Source organism: Sarcophilus harrisii, chromosome 2 (genome assembly GCF_902635505.1).
Source record: "Sarcophilus harrisii chromosome 2, mSarHar1.11, whole genome shotgun sequence".
Classification (NCBI taxonomy): Eukaryota; Metazoa; Chordata; class Mammalia; order Dasyuromorphia; family Dasyuridae; genus Sarcophilus; species Sarcophilus harrisii.
Window position 1 is genome coordinate 493,515,817 of NC_045427.1, and position 19,491 is coordinate 493,535,307.

Here is a 19,491-nt window from a genome sequence, read left to right on the forward strand (position 1 = left end):
AAGTCACAGCAAAGGGCCAGCGGACAAGTCCCAGGCTTGGAAGAGGCAAAAAGGAGAAATGGGGCTGTAAGTGTTGAGGGAGGGGACTTAAGGGAAAGGGTCAAGTAGCACTACCTTGGGATGCACCTGCTAACACTCAGCTCTATCATCCCACCACATTATCCAATAGGGAGATATTGATCATACATGGCACAGTACCACAGCTTACATGTCATTCACACTACAAACATATTCAGTATCAGAGTTAGCCCTGGGTAAATTTGTAAAGCATTACTTTACTATATATTTTTTTCTGATCCTTCTTCTCTTTCATTAGAACCCCAACAGAAGACTGGAGCCCCTAGAAAATCTCACTAAAGAAATCTAGAGGCTGTAAGCCTCTAAAAAATATATTTCTTTTTTGCTGAGGCAATTGGGGTTAAGTGACTAGCCCAGGGTCACACAGCTAGGAAGTGTTAAGTGTCTGAGGTCAGATTTGAACTCAGGTCCTCCTGACTTCAGATTGGTACTCTGTCCACTGTGCCCCCTAAAAAATATATTTCTTAACATTCTTTTTTTTTTTGAGAAGGTGGGGGTTATGTCCTAATCTTTGATTAAATAACTTATCTATATCTTAGATTCTTAAAGTTGGTGGAAAAATTTAATTAGGAGGTTAAGTGATTTGTCCATCACCACACAGTCAATTTGTGTTTTTAGTGTCTTGAATCCACATCTTCAGGCCAGGGGATTCACTATACCATTCTGACTCTCAAAAGTCAATTTAAAATTTTTGAATCCAAAAAACTAAATAAAGCTAAGGCAAGAAACAGCCTGCTATAGTGAAAGAAAACACTGAATTTGGAGCCAGAGGACCTGGTTTCAAATACCAGCTCTCCTGCTGACCTTAAAGTCATTTAACCTCCAGAGTTTCAAATTCATTATTTGCAAAGTGGGAGTGATAATATTCTCCCTACCTACACCAGGTCTTTGTAACAATTACGTGATCCAATATAAGTTTTTGTAGGGTACTGATAAAGTCCAAATTGCTAAAATTAACAACAAAAAACTCAGTAAGATTGTAGTCTCAAAAGTGAAAAATGCTTTCCCTCCCCCAGTCTCTCAAATTAGGTTACATAAACACAAATCCTGCCCAGAATACGGAGACTTGATTTCTCATTAACACAAATGTACAAACATATGCATCTCCATGATACTTTTTTTTTTCCAGTAGGGAAATAAATAGGAAAAAATAGGCTTAGACATCTCCTAATATCTCATTTTCTACAGCTTCTAACCTACTTCTGTTTCTGATGGGACATAATGTATTCTTCCTTGTCTTGCTGAACTAGATTAAAACACAGGGAAAAAAAATTTTATTAATAGCTTTTTATTTACAAGATATATGCATGGGTAATTTTATAGCATTGACAATTGCCAAATACTTCTGTTGCAATTTTTCCCCTCCTTCTCCCCACCCCCTCCCCTAGATGGCAGGATGACCAATACATGTTAAATATGTTAAAGTATAAATTAAATACAAAATAAGAATATATGTCCAAACCATTATTTTGCTGTACAAAAAGGATCAGACTCTGAAATAGTGTACAATTAGCTTGTGAAGAAAATAAAAAATGCAGGCAGACAAAAATATAGGGATTGGGAAAGTATGTAAGGGTTCTTAGTCATCTCCCAGAGTACTTTTGCTGGGTGTAACTGGTTCAGTTCATTACTGCTCCATTGGAACTGATTTGGTTCATCTCATGCTGAAGATGGCCAGGTCCATCAGAATTGATCATCATATAGTATTGTTGTTGAAGTTATATAATGATCTCCTGGTCCTGCTCATTTCACTCAGCTTCAATTCATGTAAGTCTCTCCAGGCCTTTCTGAAATCAACAGGAAAATATTTTTAACAAAATAATATAATATAAATTGTTTAAAAATTTTAAAAAAATTTAAATTAATGAATAAATTATAAAATAAATTTGTTTAAAATAAAATAAATTATAATCTACTTACAAAGATCCTAATGTATGGATTAGTGGTCCATGTTTCTACTTGAGATTGATACCTTGGGCTAAAGCACTACTACTCCTCTGCAGCCAGTTGCCCTTAGTAATTGGCTCTTTATGTTCTCTTCCAGCAAAAAAAAGATTCTCTAACCTCTCAGGAGAATCTGGATCCAACCATGGAGACTTTATTCACTGACACATCACCATCCAGGAATGAGAGCAGGGCCTGGCAGAGTCAGCCAGCTATGGGAATTATGATACCTATACCCCCATACTCCAAACTATGGGAAGCTGGAGATGGGGGTGAGAAGGAGGAGAATCACAGGTACCACCAGATAAAGAATACTCTGGTGTCCTTGATGCTGACGGAATCTGAACTGCTCCCAGAGTAGCAGATACTCCACTCAGGACTTCTTGGATATTGAGGCACTTTGACCACCATGTGAATATAGGGCATTCCTAGCTGTCAGAGTCTGATTCCTTAATATACTCAGCCTTTCCTGGTCACATGAAAAGGCAGGAACCAGAGAAGATGGAATAAAGGGACTGGCGCTTCTCATTTGGCTGTGACTAGAACAGAATCCCAGAGTTGAAAATTGTTTGAGCACCATATCACTAAACTAAAAAAGAACTTCCCTTTTGCATGCACTATTTCACTGCTCCCACCTTAATAAAACAACACCAGAGAGCCCCCACAACTTTCCATCCAGAAAAGAAAAAAAAAGATCTCTTCCCCCACTGATTGGTCAAAGTTCCACCATTAAATTTTAATTTTCTGTTCTTTCAAGCTTTTTGGTCCTAAGAGATTCTTTAAGGTGTGTGTGTGTGTGTGTGTGTGTGTGTACACATACATATGTATGTGTAATATATATAAATGCGTAGTTCTGGTAAGGATAAGTTTTAATTATCTAACACCTTGTCTACTTCAGAACAATCATTGGAAGTAGATAAGGTAACAAGAATGGAAAGGAGAGAAGAGAATTAAAAGAAAAACAAACTTGAAAGGTGTTAAAATTTTGTCCTTGGGTCACTATTTTATAAGAAAAAGAATGAGCTTTATTCACTGGAATCCTAATTAAAAACCTTTCGTCTTCAGGTGAAATGTCAACATAATTTGAAATAAGGTAATTTGTGATTCCAATGTGAAGATATTTGGACTTGTGATAATGAGCACAGTCAACCAAATAATGAAATAAACCTATTAACTAAGTATAGTAACACTTTACATAACGGATACCAACCATTCATTCAGCAATGTCAAATAATGAAAATGTATTAAAAAAAAAGAAACAAACAAAATACAGGTTTCTTCTAGATAATCTAAGTCCGTTGTCAGTTCTTATAATTTATTCATAGAACTGCTCTTATTGACTCTTATTTTGCAAAGAATTCTGATAACATTTAAAAACTGATTTCCCCACTCTCAACAGAATAGCATCAACAATAAATCATAAAGATGACCACTGGGACAAACTTGCTACGTCACCACCAAAAAGCTTAAGCACTCAGGGTAACATCAAAAGAAGTAATAGAAGACTCAAGAACTCAAAAAGCATCCCAGTCTATGACCATTTAATATAGGAGAAAATAGCCCTTCAAGGCATCTCAATAGTTCCTGAGCATGTTATACAATTACAGAACTGTAATGTAATTAGTATGACTTCTACTCATTCATAAGATTATTGAATTATGTTTAACATGTTATGTGGGCTAAAGACTATATAACACAGAGAAAGTTCTTTTCCAAATTGGTGCAACTGTTTAAAAAATGTACTAGTGCTTAGAGAGAAAGTTTCAATTATCTAAGACAATTCACCTATGAAAAATGTCTCAATCCTGATGATACTGGATGAAAGAGATACTGTTGTGCTTAAGAGTAAGTAAGACTTTGAGAAATAGATTTTTAGGAGTTAAAGGATAATGAAGACAACAGCATTGAATCCTATTTACCCATGGAATTATTTTGCTGCATCCATTTGGCATCCTATGCCCCTAAATGTGTATATGTGCCTTAATATCACTATGAATATAATCTTGCCCTTAAAAAAGTTTTCTTCCTGTATCATCTTTATTCCTTCTTCCATCCCTTTAGCTTCAGAGACAGCCAGATGATATAGTGGATAGAGCACCAGCCCTGAAATTAGGAGCACCTGAGTTCAAATGTGACCTCAGATACTTACTCCTTCCTAATTATGTGACCCTGAGCAAGTCATTTAATCCCAATTGCCTTGGGGCAAAAGAGAGAAAGACAAACAAAACTTCAGAGTTAAATATCTTTTCTGAAGGAAATTTAGCAGAAAATAACAAGACAATGCTATCCTATTTATAACAGGGAAATAACATCTTCAGCTATAGAGATAACAGATATCATTTTATAGACCATGTCGACACCTCTATACAGCTCATTCTCCCATACTCCCATAATAGAAAAAAAATGAAAATTCAATTATCAATATTCTTCCCTCAGAACCATTTATCTTGTTGCTTTTTTCATTTAAAAAAAAATACTAATCCTACCTCTGGCCATCCTTCAATGCTGACCAATATTATATACTTGACCTCCTATTGAAGAGCAAAAGTAACATTGTCCTGGTCCATTATAGAAAAATCTACTTATTAACTTGACATCATGGGATTATTCAGCCTGAGGAATAGATAGCCTTGCTTTGGGGAGCAAAGCTGACCTATGCCTTCTTCTGGCAGTCCTCTCCTTTTCTGAAGAAAGAAAATAGGCCCCAAATTCACATGGTCACGAGAAAGGACAACAAGAATCACAGAATTTTAGAGTAATGAAGGATTATAGAAATGGCCGAGTCTGGCCTTTGTTTTACAAAAAAGAGAAAGGAAGCCCATAGTAGTAATATCCTCTGTCTAAGGTCATATATAATAGTCAACAGGAAGCTGGATTCAGAACTCAGATCTTTTTTTTTTTTTTTAATAGCCTTTTATTTACAGGTTATATGCATGGGTAACTTTACAGCATTAACAATTGCCAAACCTCTTGTTCCAATTTTTCACCTCTTACCCCCCCACCCCCTCCCCCAGATGGCAGGATGACCAGTAGATGTTAAATACATTAAAATATAAATTAGATACACAATAAGTATACATGACCAAAACGTTATTTTGCTGTACAAAAAGAATCAGACGCTGAAATATTGTACAATTAGCTTGTGAAGGAAATCCAAAATGCAGCTGGGCAAAAATATAGGAATTCAATGTAATGGTTTTTAGTCATCTTCCAGAGTTCTTTCTCTGGGCGTAGCTGGTTCAGTTCATTACTGCTCCATTGGAAATGATTTGGTTGATCTCATTGCTGAGGATGGCCAGGTCCAATCAGAACTGGTCATCATCTAGTATTGTTGTTGAAGTATATAATGATCTCCTGGTCCTGCTCATTTCACTCAGCATCAGTTCGTGTAAGTCTCTCCAGGCCTTTCTGAAATCATCCTGTTGGTCATTTCTTACAGAACAGTAATATTCCATAATTTTCATATACCACAATTTATTCAGCCATTCTCCAACTGATGGACATCCATTCAGTTTCCAGTTTCTAGCCACTACAAAAAGGGCTGCCACAAACATTCGTGCACATACAGGTCCCTTTCCCTTCTTTATAATCTCTTTGGGATATAAGCCCAGTAGTAACACTGCTGGATCAAAGGGTATGCACAGTTTGATAACTTTTTGAGCATAGTTCCAAACTACTCTCCAGAATGGTTGGATTCGCAGAACTCGGATCTAATGAGTTTTACCTAGTGCGGCATTTTTTTTTTTAATACAATAACAATTATATTGTGAAGATAAACAACTTGAATTTAGGGATGACCAACTATAATTCCATAGGACTCATACTAAAACATGCTACCTACCTCCAGTTAAACAAGTGATAGATTTAAAGTAAATAAATAAATATATATATATACACACATATATATACATATGTATATATTAAAGGTTGCCCATTTTTCTTTATTAAAGCCTTTTATTTTCAAAACATATGTATGCCATACATTTTCAACATTGACCCTTGCAAAACCTTGTGTTCCAAATTTTCTCCTCCCTCCCTCCATCTCCTCCCCTAGATGGCAAGTAATCCAATGTATGTTAAACATGTTAAAATATATGTTAAATCCAATATATGTATACATATTTATATAATTATCTGCAGCTTTTTTTTCCCATGAATTCCACATGAATCCTGTCAAAGGGCCCATGTCCACTTCTACTTCTATATCAGTCTAGAATGGCAAGCTCAGGAACACTATGTTGCTATGTTCTTTATTATGTATGAATCACACTTCTTCAACTTCAACTATCAGCTGTAGAGTATCAGGCATCAGAGGACTGAGACAGTGTTTAATCACTTTACAAAGTCCCATATGCCAAGCATCATGGCCCAGGACTGTTCCTGACAAGACATTTCCAGGCTTATGATGTGAATTTTGTTGGGGCTCCAGAAGTCACTCCTCTCTATAGGAATAGTTCAGGAATTCTAAAATTAAGGGGGGAAAATCCATCTAACCAAATGACTCTAAAACAGCATTTCCAAGAATTCAATCCAATTTAATGGTTCTCTGGAAAGATTGCCAAATAATGGTTCCATACTCTTCACCTCCACTTCCAGTAAGAAGTGTACCAAATCAATTAAATGGAGAACAATTAGAAGAAGGAAAAATTCCTGCAAGATAATCTCCATGGAAAAAATTTTAATGGCAAATCTGCCTTTATCAGATCCACAATCCAACTGACTGATCGCTACAGTAGTCCCTACTGCAGTCTTCAATAATAATTTTGTCTCAAGTCTAAGACTGCACTTTCTTAAAATATAAGATGAAGTTGGTAAAATCTTAGGAAAGCAAGGGAAACTGAAGAAAGAATAGAGGAAACAATTCAAAATTCAATGAAATTGATGTGGGTGATGTAGACACCAGATGATGGCAGGGACCAAAAGCTGGGGGTTTGATCATGTGAAGAATTTGAATGTGACTGATTGGATGAAGTATTTCTCAGTACTGAGTCATATAATCCGGGGGGGGGGGGGGGGGGGGGACTCTGGAGGGGGTCACATGATCTCTAGAGGGATGAACTTTGAACCCTGTGGTATAGGAAGTTAGTGAAGTTGCAAGAAGTGATGTGACCTGTGGAGGCAGCCAACATTGGTGACCACTGGTCAAGGATGGTTACATCTTTTTAGTCTAACCAATGAGAAGGCTCAGGTCTTTTGCTTTTAAGTCCTGGGTAAGCCAGAAGCTGGTCAGGTTCTAGGAGCACATGGCAGAGTTGGGATGGCTCCCAGGTGTGTCTGGGTCCACCCCTGCAGGGATTAAATAAATGCTTTCTCTTTGTACCTGAAGATGTCTCTGATAGTCAATTTGGGAAAGGGGGTCTTGCACGAGTCCCACACAAATTCACAATGGCCATTTTTTTTTTTTTTTTTTTGCAATTTTTTATTTAGAGAAGAAGTTACTAACAAAATGAAAGAATACAGTTAGACACCAAGAATGATAAATATGAAATAGAGTAGGGGAGCCCATGAAAGACAAGTTCCCCAGTGGAACTCAGAATTACCCCATGAGGATGGGGCATGCCATTAACTGGCAGACTAAATCTTGAATGGGACTTAACTTAAAAGAGTTAGTTAACTGTAAGGAGGAGAATTGGGGTTGGGAAGCATAATAGAGTTAGGGGAGATACTGATGAGGGGAGCCCCGAAACTCTCCCTTTCTCTGACTTTGGGGGGAACACTAAGCTCTTCCCAAGAGACTGGCCCCAGGGAATCAAGATAAAGTGGGTTTCATTCTGTTATCTGGGTGAGACTGGTTGAGACCAGGACCACTTCTAACCCTATTGAGCTGGAAATTAGCCCAGAGAATTCTGGCTCATTCCAGATTCCAAGATTTTCTATTCTGATTCCAGGTCAAACTGCTCCCAGCCCCCACCAAGAGCTGCTGCAGCTTCTAGTCAAGGTTTCAGTTATAAAGAGGCAATTAGGGGCTCACTCCTTGCAGAGGACCTAACATGCCATGCCAAGGAACCTCTCTCTCCTCTTGGCATAAGCTGCAACCCTCTGCCCGCTGAAATGATATTCTCCTTCAGCATTACTCTCTCTTTATTTTTATCTCTTCCTCCTATTTCCCTAACAGGACTATGCCCTCTTTACCTTTCTGCTGGGATTTCTCTGCTAGAGGATTTCTCTGTTAGAAAACTTTATATCCCTCTGTTGGGACCTTGCCACCAAGGAATTCAGTCTTTCTAGTAAAGGCTGACTTCCCAATGCCAATAATAAACTTCTTTGCCAGTCTAGCTTTTCAGGTTCATAAATTCTTTTATGAAGGACCTCTGTGCCAACCAAAGGGGTTTCCACATCTCTCTGCTCTGCACCAAATCCTAGGGGAATCGAGGAGACCCTGCATTGAACCTCATCATTTGGGGATACAACCCCAAACCTCTTCACTATGGTGACATAGTGCGAATGGCAAGGTGAGACTGCTTGAGACCTCTACAGAGGGTGGGCCTGGGGTTTGTCATAACTTGGATTTTAGACTGGATGACCTCCCTAAAGGGTGGGACCATGGTGCTAAAGTGATGTCTATCAGTGCCTTCTCCTTGCTTGCCTCAAGGATAAATTCTTTAGTTTCTCTCTGCACACACCATTCACGACCTCATCAAAATATTAGTCAAAAAGACAAATTGGAAAAAAGATGAAATAGTTATTATAAAAAAAATCCAGACACAGAAGACCAAGCAAGCATTATCTGGCTGCCTAAAGAGCACTGAGCTTTTTTTTTTTTTTTTTTTAATATTTCAAGAGATCTTAAAATTTACCAGAAATATAAAAACAAAGGGAAAAGTGCAGGCTGATAAAAATCTACAATTTCTCACCAGAAACTCTACATAGAATAATCCAGAAATATGATTTCCAAATCTAGAGCAAATAGGTTACCAAAAAAAGATATTATATACCATGAAACTATAGTCATAATTGTATAGCATTATTCATTAAATATAGAAAAGAAAATAAATTTCAACATTATCTTTTAATGATTGATTTTTACTTCTCCTGTTTTTTTGATGAAACTGGTCTCCATAGATTCAAGTTCTCTTCTGCAGCTATTTCTGTAATGCAAGCCATAAATTCTGTCCTCAAAATTCTCAGTTCTCTTCTAAATCACTAAGAAACAACATGTTGTGGTTTTGATGTGAACTATTATCTTCCCCTGTCAGGAAGAAGTCCCAATTCTGTTTGTATAGAATAACATGAAGTCAGAATTTATTAATTCATCCATCCTGTCTCCAATCCAGTTACCATCTTTAAAGATATTCACAACAGTCTTTGAGATAGATTACCATACCTTTAGACAGGTTTTAGACCTCTTAAGTCAGGTGCATTCTATCTAGTTCTCTGACCCTCCATTTTGAGTCTGTCATTGGGCCTAAGAAACCCCAAGGCCATGTTTCCCCTATAAAAGATCTATTGAGGAGGAAAATCTTTGTCAAGTTCTTTTCAGACCTAAGCCTACTATGAGGAAGACTCTCTTTCCCTCATAGTGCCTTCCCTGTAATGGTGCCTTTTTCTTTATTCTAGATCACTAACCTGCCAGTCAATAGCTTACTCCCCACCTCATGGAGTATTTACTTTCTCCTGGTTAATTGTGAGTTTCCCTGAGAAATTTGTCATTTTCCTTCCTGATATATGCTCTCCCAACTTTATTTCATATTTGCCACTTCTGATACTTATTTTATCCTTTCATTTTGTCTGTAACCTATTCCCCTAAATAAATCTGCCTTTTGCCAAAGGGAAGAGCTATTGTGAATTTGTCACATGTTTACTTTGAACTAGTATTGTTACCTCAACCACATCAGTTTCATTATCTTGAAGTCCACAAGGTCCTTTGTCTTAACTGAGTATTGAATCATTTTCCTTTGTTTTGCAGTAATTTATTCAGAGATAATCTGAACAAGTTTGTTAGACCTGGAAGCCATATTTCCTTCTGATGTTAATGGTCTTTTCTCTTTTGTTTTATCTGCTTATGCTTAAGATTTTTGAATTCTTTTTTTTCTGAGACTTTAGTTTATTTTTTTAAAATCCCCCTTATTTTTTCCCATTGCTCACTTTTAGATTTTTTTCTAGCCCTCTGGGTACTAGATTTCAATGCATCTCAATTTCTCCCATGCTGAATAATTCACAGTTCACCAGCATATGTCTCCGTCCCAATATTTTTGGGGGATAGACCTAGCCCCAGGTAGAAACTGGACTCTCCCTCAAGCTCAGTGAGGTGCCATATGGCCCCATATACAAAGTGCTCTGTCCTCTCCCATCTAGCTCTCTGTTCAGTAATATAGAGCACTTAACATTGTCAGCACAGCTGTGGCCTGGAGAGATTTCTTATGACTTGGATATGGCTGTCCAAGGCTCTGGGAGGTCTGAAAGGTGGGGGAAAGTCAAGGGGAGTGCTTGAGCTCTATTATAAACCCATACATACACTGTCCTATCCTCCACTCTCCTCCAGAACTGTGTTGCAGCATAGAATGATGCTATGGTACTGACTAATCAAGGCCTCAGCAGATTTCTATAGTTTAGAGCAGAGATTTCTATAACAGTAGAGAAAGGGGATGAGGTCAAAGTGTGGGGTTTTGTCTTGATGCACGCTAATTGGACAGATATCAGGAACATGTCAGGTGTCTGCTATATTATGTCTCAAAAAAAAAAAAAAGGATAAGGGTTTGAACTCAATTTATCCTGAAAGTTTTGAGTATAATCATATAGGGCAAGACTTCTTGTAAAGTCTTGTGACTTCCACTTGTGACTCCTTTTTACTGGAGAAATTTTTACATGGTCCAGGGTATATAAATATATAAAATAGATATATAAATTAAACATTTGCTGATAAATCATAATTTCACAATAATTTCAATTACAAGACACCCCCCTTCCCCCATGAACTCATGAACCATAGTTTAAGAAGCTGGAATATAAGAGGAAAGTGGATTTTTAATAGACTCTATTAATAGACTCTTCCACATCATGGTGATTAGGGGTATGGCTGATGATCTGGAAAATCTGTATAAAATTTTTTGACCCTCCTTTGTAGCAGAGAAGTCTCAATGTTTTCCTTTTTCTTATATGGAGCATTGACACTACCTTATTATAAAATTTGGGTTAAGTATTTGGTCATAGGCTATGTGTTGTCTGTGACTTCTGCAAAATTCCTCCAAACTTCTCTTTTAATTTCTTATATTGACCCCAATATATTGAAATTGTGATGGAGAAAGTCTCAATGTGGAAGGGATAACTGTACTTCTAAGGACTCCTTCTGAGATAATCAGAACTGTGTGATGTCTTTGAAAGAAAATGACTGGACAAAAGAAATTTAAGAAAGGCAAACAAATTTGGAAAACTTTTAAAGAGCTAAATGGTCTCAATTTTATTTCCTGAAACAGAGAGAAAATCCCACCAACTCTTCAGTGAGTTTTTGTACCTCTTCCATTTGATCAATTTTGCTTTTTTAAGGATGATGAGGTTCGGCTCCTCTCCTGGTCAGGGGACCGAATGATGAAGTTCAGTTCAGGGCAAGGAGTTGTGGAAACTCCTTATGGCGGCGCAGGTCCTTTGTGAATGAATTTACGAACCCAAAAAATTAAACTGGCAAAAGAAGTTTATTATTAAAGATCAAGCAGAGAAATCCTCTAGCAGAGAAAGTGAATAAGATCTTGTTAGGGAAATAGGAGAAAGAGATAAAGTAGAAGTAATGCTGAAAGACAATATCATTTCAGTGGGCAGAGGGTTGCAGCTTATGCCAAGGGGAGAGAGAGATGCCAAGGAACCTCTTGGCTCCTTGTTAGGTCCTCTGCAAAAAAACAAGTTTAAAATTGCCATTTTTGTAAGGAGATTCCCTCAATGCTGTCACTATTCCCAGGTCTAGATGAGACTACTTACTGGGAATGGTTTTGAGCCAATTTTCAGCTCAATAGGGGTCCTCAGAAATCTAGATCTCCAGCTAAATGAGATTACTTAAATTTGAGCTAAGTAGGGAGTGGTCCTGGACTCAACTAGTCCCACCAAGATAACAGAATGAAACAACTTTATCTCGATTCCCTGGGGCGGGTCTCTCAGGGGAGACCTTTTCTGAGGGAGTTCCCAAACTTTTCCCCCAAAGTCCGAGAGAAAGAGAGAGAGAGAGAGAGAGAGAGAGAGAGAGAGTAAGATAATTTCGAGGCTCCCCTTGTCAAGGAGACCATCAGTGAATTTTTGTCATTTGGCCAATTTGGTTTTTCTTTTTAAGGTGTTATTTTCTTTAGTATTTTTGGTGCTTCTTTCCCCAAGGCATTAATTCTCTTTTCATAATTTTCTTCACCCTCATTTCTTTTTTCAATTTTTTCTCTATCACTTTTATCCTTTTAAGTCTTTCAAGAATTCTTGTTGGACTTGGGTCCAATTAACATTTTTCCTTCAGGCTTTGTTTGTAGCTGTTTTCATGTTGTTGTTTTTTGAGTTTATGTCTTGGTCTTTCCTGTCACTGTTTTTCCTTTGTTATTTACTCATTTCTTGACTTTGAATTTTATGTAAATGTTGGACTCCGCTTACCAGGAGACAGGAGGGCACTATTTCAAGCTTCATGCTTTTTTGTGCTGTTATTTTCAGAGGTAGTTCTAAAAGTATGCAGGTTTGGGGTGCTTTCAAGGTGGTATGATATGGAGAGAGGTATGGTTAGTGTTCTTTTGGTCTATTCTCTGATTTTTACCCAGAAAGGGGCACTTGCTTGTCTGTAACTTCAAAAGCTAGCACTCCTCTTGGCCCTGGAAATGAGATCAGACTCCTGTTCCCTTAAGAACAATTCCCAGTGTTCACCTCTGCCCTGAAACTGCAAAGCAGAAAACTGTGTATGTACAATAGTTTCCAATTAATATGAGTTGTACTCAGGGTTAGCTGCTGCTGCATGCTGCCACTATTACTGCGGCTCTGTGCAGGGTTGGTGGGGAGGAGAAGGGAGGACAGGTTTCTACTGCAATGTCACAAACTACAATTGCTGACTTCCTAAGTTTTCTTAAACCAGCAAAATGTTCAGCTCTCACCTTTTGTTGCTCTGCTGCTCCCAAATTTTATTTGAAGCATTATTTTAAAGTTGTTTGGAAGGGAATGTTGAGAGAGTTCAGATGGATTGCCTCTACTCCATCATCTTGACTCTGCCCCTTTCTTGTCCTCTCAATAAACCACATTATTAACAAAAATAATTTTAAATTGTTATTCAATAGACGCAGTATGACAAAATATATGGTAAAATACAATAATATTTTTTGTTTATAACACTACAAAGCAAGAGAATAAAGGGACCTGACCTTAATATGATCACATACATCTATCTAAAACCAATAGCTACTATTATTTGTAATAAGTTTCCCAGTATGATTAGAATAAAGCATGAGATAATATTACCACTATTAATTGATAGAGTTCTAGAGAAACTAGCTATAATAATAAAATCAGAAAACATAAGCAAATAAATAATTTTTATTTGAAAAGGATGATTTAATTTTAAAACTCTAAAAGTTCAACAAAATAATTAAATGAAACCATTAAGTGAATCAGTAAAGTAGCAAGATATAAAATAAACCCACAGAAATTATTAGCATTTTTTGTAAATTGCTAAAATAATCCAAAAGGAAAGATAGAAAAATTTGAGTCAAAATAACTAACATGCATAAAATATTCATGTGTTAACCCATTTTGACACATACAGACACATAAATACCCTCAAAAGAAATAGAAAACAAATAATTAGACACATTCCTTGTTGATGGTTGGGCTACACTAATGTAACAAAAATGAATTTATCAATATAGTGCTATAACAATTACCAAGTGACTTTATAAACTAGTAAGATAGTAACAAAAATCATTTAAAGGAACACAGATCAAGAATCTCAGGGGGAAATAATGAAAGTTAATGTAGGAATGAAGGTGGCCAGCAATAATAGATCTATATTTTTAAAAGCAATAATGATCAAAACTATTTGCAGAGGTAGATATTGAAAACTATCTTTGCATGTACTTTGAAAAACAAAAAAGCTATTATAACAAAAAATAAATTAAAAATAAAGAGATTGAGGTCATCAAAAACCAAAGAATTTTGATTACATGAAACTTAAAAGGTTTTGACATAGGCAAAATGAATGAAATCAAAATCTCTATATTTAATATCTTATAGAAACTTGATAATAAAGATAATTCAAAAAATAAATATGATCAAGAGCCATTCAACAATAATTAAGTACTTGGTCAAAGGATATGAACACATATTTTTCAAAAGAAGAAATGTAAATTATAAACAACCATATGAAAAAGTTTTCACTTCATTAGTAACAAGAGAAATGCAACTTAAAAAAACTCTCAGGTTTAACATCATATCTAAAACTGGTAAAATGATAAATGACAGAAATAAGTCCATACTGAAGGAGCTATGGGAAGATAAGCAGACTAGTACAGTATTGATGAAATTATGAATTCATTCAAATGTTCTGGAACACAAGATTCAATCATATAAGAAAAATCACAAAACTCTTCATTCCCTTGGATCCATATATCCCAAAGTTGTTAAAGATAGATCCCATACATTCAAAATAATGGTAGCAGGATTTTTTGTGGCAACAAAAAAAGTGGAAACAGAATAGATGACCATAGATTGGAGAACTGCTGAACAAAACATGATATACAAATAGGGACTACAACTGTGATTTTATTAGTATAGGAAACTCTCAGGCATGTATACATGTAAACATGCATATATATTCACACATGCACATATAAATATTAGTTCTATAAAAAATGTCAAATAAGAGAAATTCATAGAAATATGGAAAAACTTGTGTGAACTGATATGGAACAAAGAAAGCAAATAAAAATAATATATATAAAGACTATAAAATATAAATAAAACAACTAAATAGCAACTGAATTCAGATAAATTACAATGACCAATCTTGGTTCCAAAAAACAGGTGATAAAAAACTGAGGTCCTCTCAGTACAGTGTTGGAGAACTGGAATATATCATATATTCTCAGAAGCAGTCACTGTATCATTCAGTTTTGCCTGAATATTTTACTTTGTTACGAAAGATGTTACAAAGTTGTTGGAGGCAGGGAAATGCTAGGAAGGGAGATACAGAATAGAAAATGATTGTGATATTTTTAAAAAAGGCATCAAATAAAATATAAAAGGAAGAAAAATATTTCAGCAGATAAAGATGGGAAAAGAGAAGCTCTCATCAGGTCCCTTCCTAATTCAGTGTCAAAAATTGTCTTTGTGGCAGGTGGGGAAATCTTACAAGCAGAGTGAAGAAGCAAATCAAAAATAAAAGGAACTGGATCTCTCAATGACTAGGGGAGGCTCATGGTTTAGGACTGGAATTATGCAACCAGGGTCCTTCCTCATGCCCTGTCACTTCAGAGTCTCCAAGTCAAGACAACAGGACTTCCCTTTCTCTGGGGTCTTTTTTTGTTTTAACGTATTTATTTTTAATACATATTGCTTTATGAATCATGTTGGGAGAGAAAAATCATTTTAAAAAAAGGAAAAAACCATGGGAGAGATTAAAAAAAAAAAAACAGAAAAAAGAAGCGAACATAGCATAGGTTGATTTACATTCAGTCTCCTTAGTTCTTTTTATGGATACAAATGGCATTCTCTGTCCAAAGTATATCGGGATTATTTTGGATTATGAGACACTGAAAAGAATCAAATCTTTCATAGTTGATCTCACACAATCTTGCTGTTATTGTGTACACTGTATTCCTGGTTCTTTTTGTTTTGCTCAACATCAGTTTATATAAATCTTTCCAGATCTTTCTAAAATCAGCTGGTTCATCATTTTTTATAGAACAATAATATTCCATTACCTTCATATACTTATTCAGCCATTCCCCAATTGATGGATATTTACTCATTTTCCAATTCTTTGCTACCACAAAAAAAAAAAAAAAAAAAAAAAAAAAAAAAAAAAAAACCTCTACAATAATTTTTGCAGGGGCAGCTAGGTGGTACAGTGGATAAAGCACTAGCTCTGAAATCAGGAGGACCTGAGGTCAAATTTGACCTCAGACACTTAACACTTCCTGACTGTGTGACCCTGGGGAAGTCATGTAAGCCCAATTGCCTTATAACAACAAACATTTTTGCATATATGGGTCCTTCTTCCTTCTTTATGATTTCCTTGGGATACAGACCCAGTAGTGGCAATGCTGGGTTAAAGGGTATGCACAGTTTGAGAGCCCTTTGGGCATAAGATTGCTCTCCAAAATGGTTGGATCATTTCACAATTTAGGGTCCTATTTTTGAACAAGATCTTCCTATCTAATTTAGTCTTTGAAAAGAGGACAGGAACAACTCTAGACAAAATTTTGAAGTGGGAAAAAATTGTTTTTGATATTCTTCCATCTCCCCATTTGTATCCCTCTCTCACTTCTTCTTCTTTTTTTTTGGCTGAGGCAATTGGGATTAATTGACTTGTCCAGGGTCTCAAAGCTAGAAAGTGTTAAGTGTCTGAGGTCAGATCAACTCAGGTTCTCCTGACTTCAGAGCTGGTGCTCTATCCACTGCGCCACCTAGCTGCCCCTCTCTTACTTTTTGATATCCCCACTCCTCTAACTCCATACTTAGGTGCCAAAAGCCCTCATCCTTTCTAGTGGTTTCCTCCATAATATCCAAAAGCCTATATCACCATTTCCTTCATTCTTGCCTTTTCCAAGTTCCCAAACTACTGCTCCTTCTTCCCCATGAAGAGTCTAAATCCCTCAGTAAACTTAAATAATTTACTAAAGGAAGACTACCTCCTCATCCCCATTATCCCCAATAGCAACAACTTTACTTTTTTTTCCTGTACTTTGAAAGGATAGTAGGACAGCTAAGTGGCGCAGTGGATAGAGCACCATCCCTAAAATCAGGAGGACCCGAGTTCAAATTTGGCTTCAGACACTTAACACTTCCTAGCTGTGTGACCCTGTGCAAGTCACTTAACCCCAATTGCCTCAGAAGAGAAGGGATAGTTTTTTAAAATTTTCTAAAATTATGAATAATTATTTTTTCTCTCATGCCCCACTCATTTATTAAAAAGAAAAAACTTGTAACAGATATGCATAAGTCAGCTAAATAAATTCATGTCCAAAATATATATGTCTTATTTTAATGCCATTACAGCCCTGTCTGGAAGAGGGTATTAATGAATCATTAATCCTTTGAAATCATGATTAGTTGTTAAGCTGCTCATAGTCTTTCCAAGTTGTTTGGAAGAAGGAATTTATTAATTCAAAAGAATCCTAATTACTATTTTTAAAAGCACTGAGACATTTCATTGGCAATGAGACACTCCTGGAGTCTTATGGAACAAATAGAATGCTATTATTTGAGTTTCACTGGGTTATCAGAATTGATGAGGTTTTTTCTTGTTTTTCTTTTTCTTTAATATTTTATTTTCCTCAGTTATATATGAAATAACTTAGCATTTGTTTTCAAAACTTTGAATTCCAGATTCTTTCCCTTTCTCCTTCCTTACCCCACCTCATTGTGAAGTCATACAAAACATTTTCATAAGTCATGTTGTAAAAGAAATTTTAAATCCCCCTCAAAAAAACCTCAAGAAAAATAAAATTTTTATAGTATGCTTCAATCTGTATTCAGACAATCAATTCTCTCTCTGGGTGTGGAGAACATTTTCCATAAGTCCTTCAGAGTTGTCTTGAATTATTGTATTGCTGAGAATAGCAAAGTCATTCACAGCTGATCATTTTACAATATTGCTGGTACTTGTACACAGTATATTTCACTTTTCATGAGCGCATGGAAATCTTTTTCTGAGTTTTTTCTGAGGGCATTCTGCGTATCACTTCTTATAACAAAATAGTATGCCATCAAGAATTGGGAGAAGATTTTTTTGAGACTTCAAGCCAATTTGTTCTGTGTTTTACCTCTTTCCTTCCTTCTCCTTTCTTCAGCTTAGCCCAGAAATGTTTGACCTGTTCTTTTATTTTCCTTGGATTGGGCTATGACTACTTGACAATAAAGTTATCTCCAAATTCAGCCTTGCTTTTTGTGGGAGCAACTAGCCATGGAGTATAAATATTAGCAGCTACCCAGAACTATCAGCATAACTGCCTCCTCCCTAAACCACTAAAATAAACTCTGTTTACCTATGCTAATCTTTAGTATTTTTTGCTCTTGGAATATTGTCTAGTCACAATTTCTTTAAAAAATTACTGAAAGTGGTTGACAGGTCATCCAAATTGGCTTGCTGAGAAGGTAGGCCTGAAGAGGTTGAGGAAAAAGAGTTCCACAGATACATCAAATGTAATAGTTCTGATGTCATAAGAGTGAAGCGCGAATTGAGTACTTAGTCACTTGCCTCTTACCTATCACTTAGGAAATGCTAGTGCTAATTAATTCCAGTAGACTTGGGATGGAAAATGCCATCCATATCCAGAAGGAAACTATGAAGGTTGAATGTGGATTGAAGAATACTTCAATTTTCACCTTTTTTATTGTCATTTGCTTTTACTTCCTTCTGTTTTTTTTTTTTCCCTTACGTTTTATTTTTCTTTAACAGCATGACTATGGAAATATGTTTAAAATAATTGTGTCTGTATAACCTATATCAGATTGCTTGCTGTCTTGGAGAGGAGAGAGGGAAGAAGAAAAATATGGAAATCAAAATCTTACAAAAATGAATGTTGACAACTCTCTTTATATGTAATTGGAAAAATAAAGTACTATTGAAATGTAAAATAAAAAAACACAAAATTAAAAAACCCTGAAGTGCAAATCGTACTATTCTGCATAAATAAAAATAAGTTAAAAATGCACAAAGGTGTGGCTGCATAAAATCCCAACCAGCCTGAGAGATTACTTATCTCATTTTCCTCCACCTTTGGTACCAGGAGTATCCTTGTCCATTGTGAATCTCTGGTATAAATTGGGGTGCCTTATATTGGAAACTGACAAGAAATACTTCAAAGAGGCAATGGGAAGTCAAGAAATTGGGACAGAAATGATCTTATGATGAAGAGAGCCATCTACAATCAGAGAGAGTGCTGTGGCAACTGAGTGGGGATCACAACATAGCATTTTCACTCTTTTTGTTGTTGTTTGCTTGCATTTTGTTTTCTTTCTTGTTTTTTTTTCTTTTTGATCTGATTTTTCTTGTGCAGCAAGATTATTGTATAAATATGTATACATATGTTGGATTTAACATATATTTTAAGATGCTTAATATATTGGATTATTTACCATCTAGGGGAGGGGATGGGGAGAAGGAGGGGAAAATTTGGAACACAAGGTTTTGCAGGGGTCAATGTTGAAAAATTATCCATGCATATTTTTTTAAATTTATTAAAGCTTTTTATCCTTCAAAACATATATGTGGACAATTCTTCAACATTAGCCCTTGCAAAAAACCTTGTGTTCCAATTTCCCCCTTTCCCCTCACCTTCCCCAAGATGGCAAGTAGTTCAA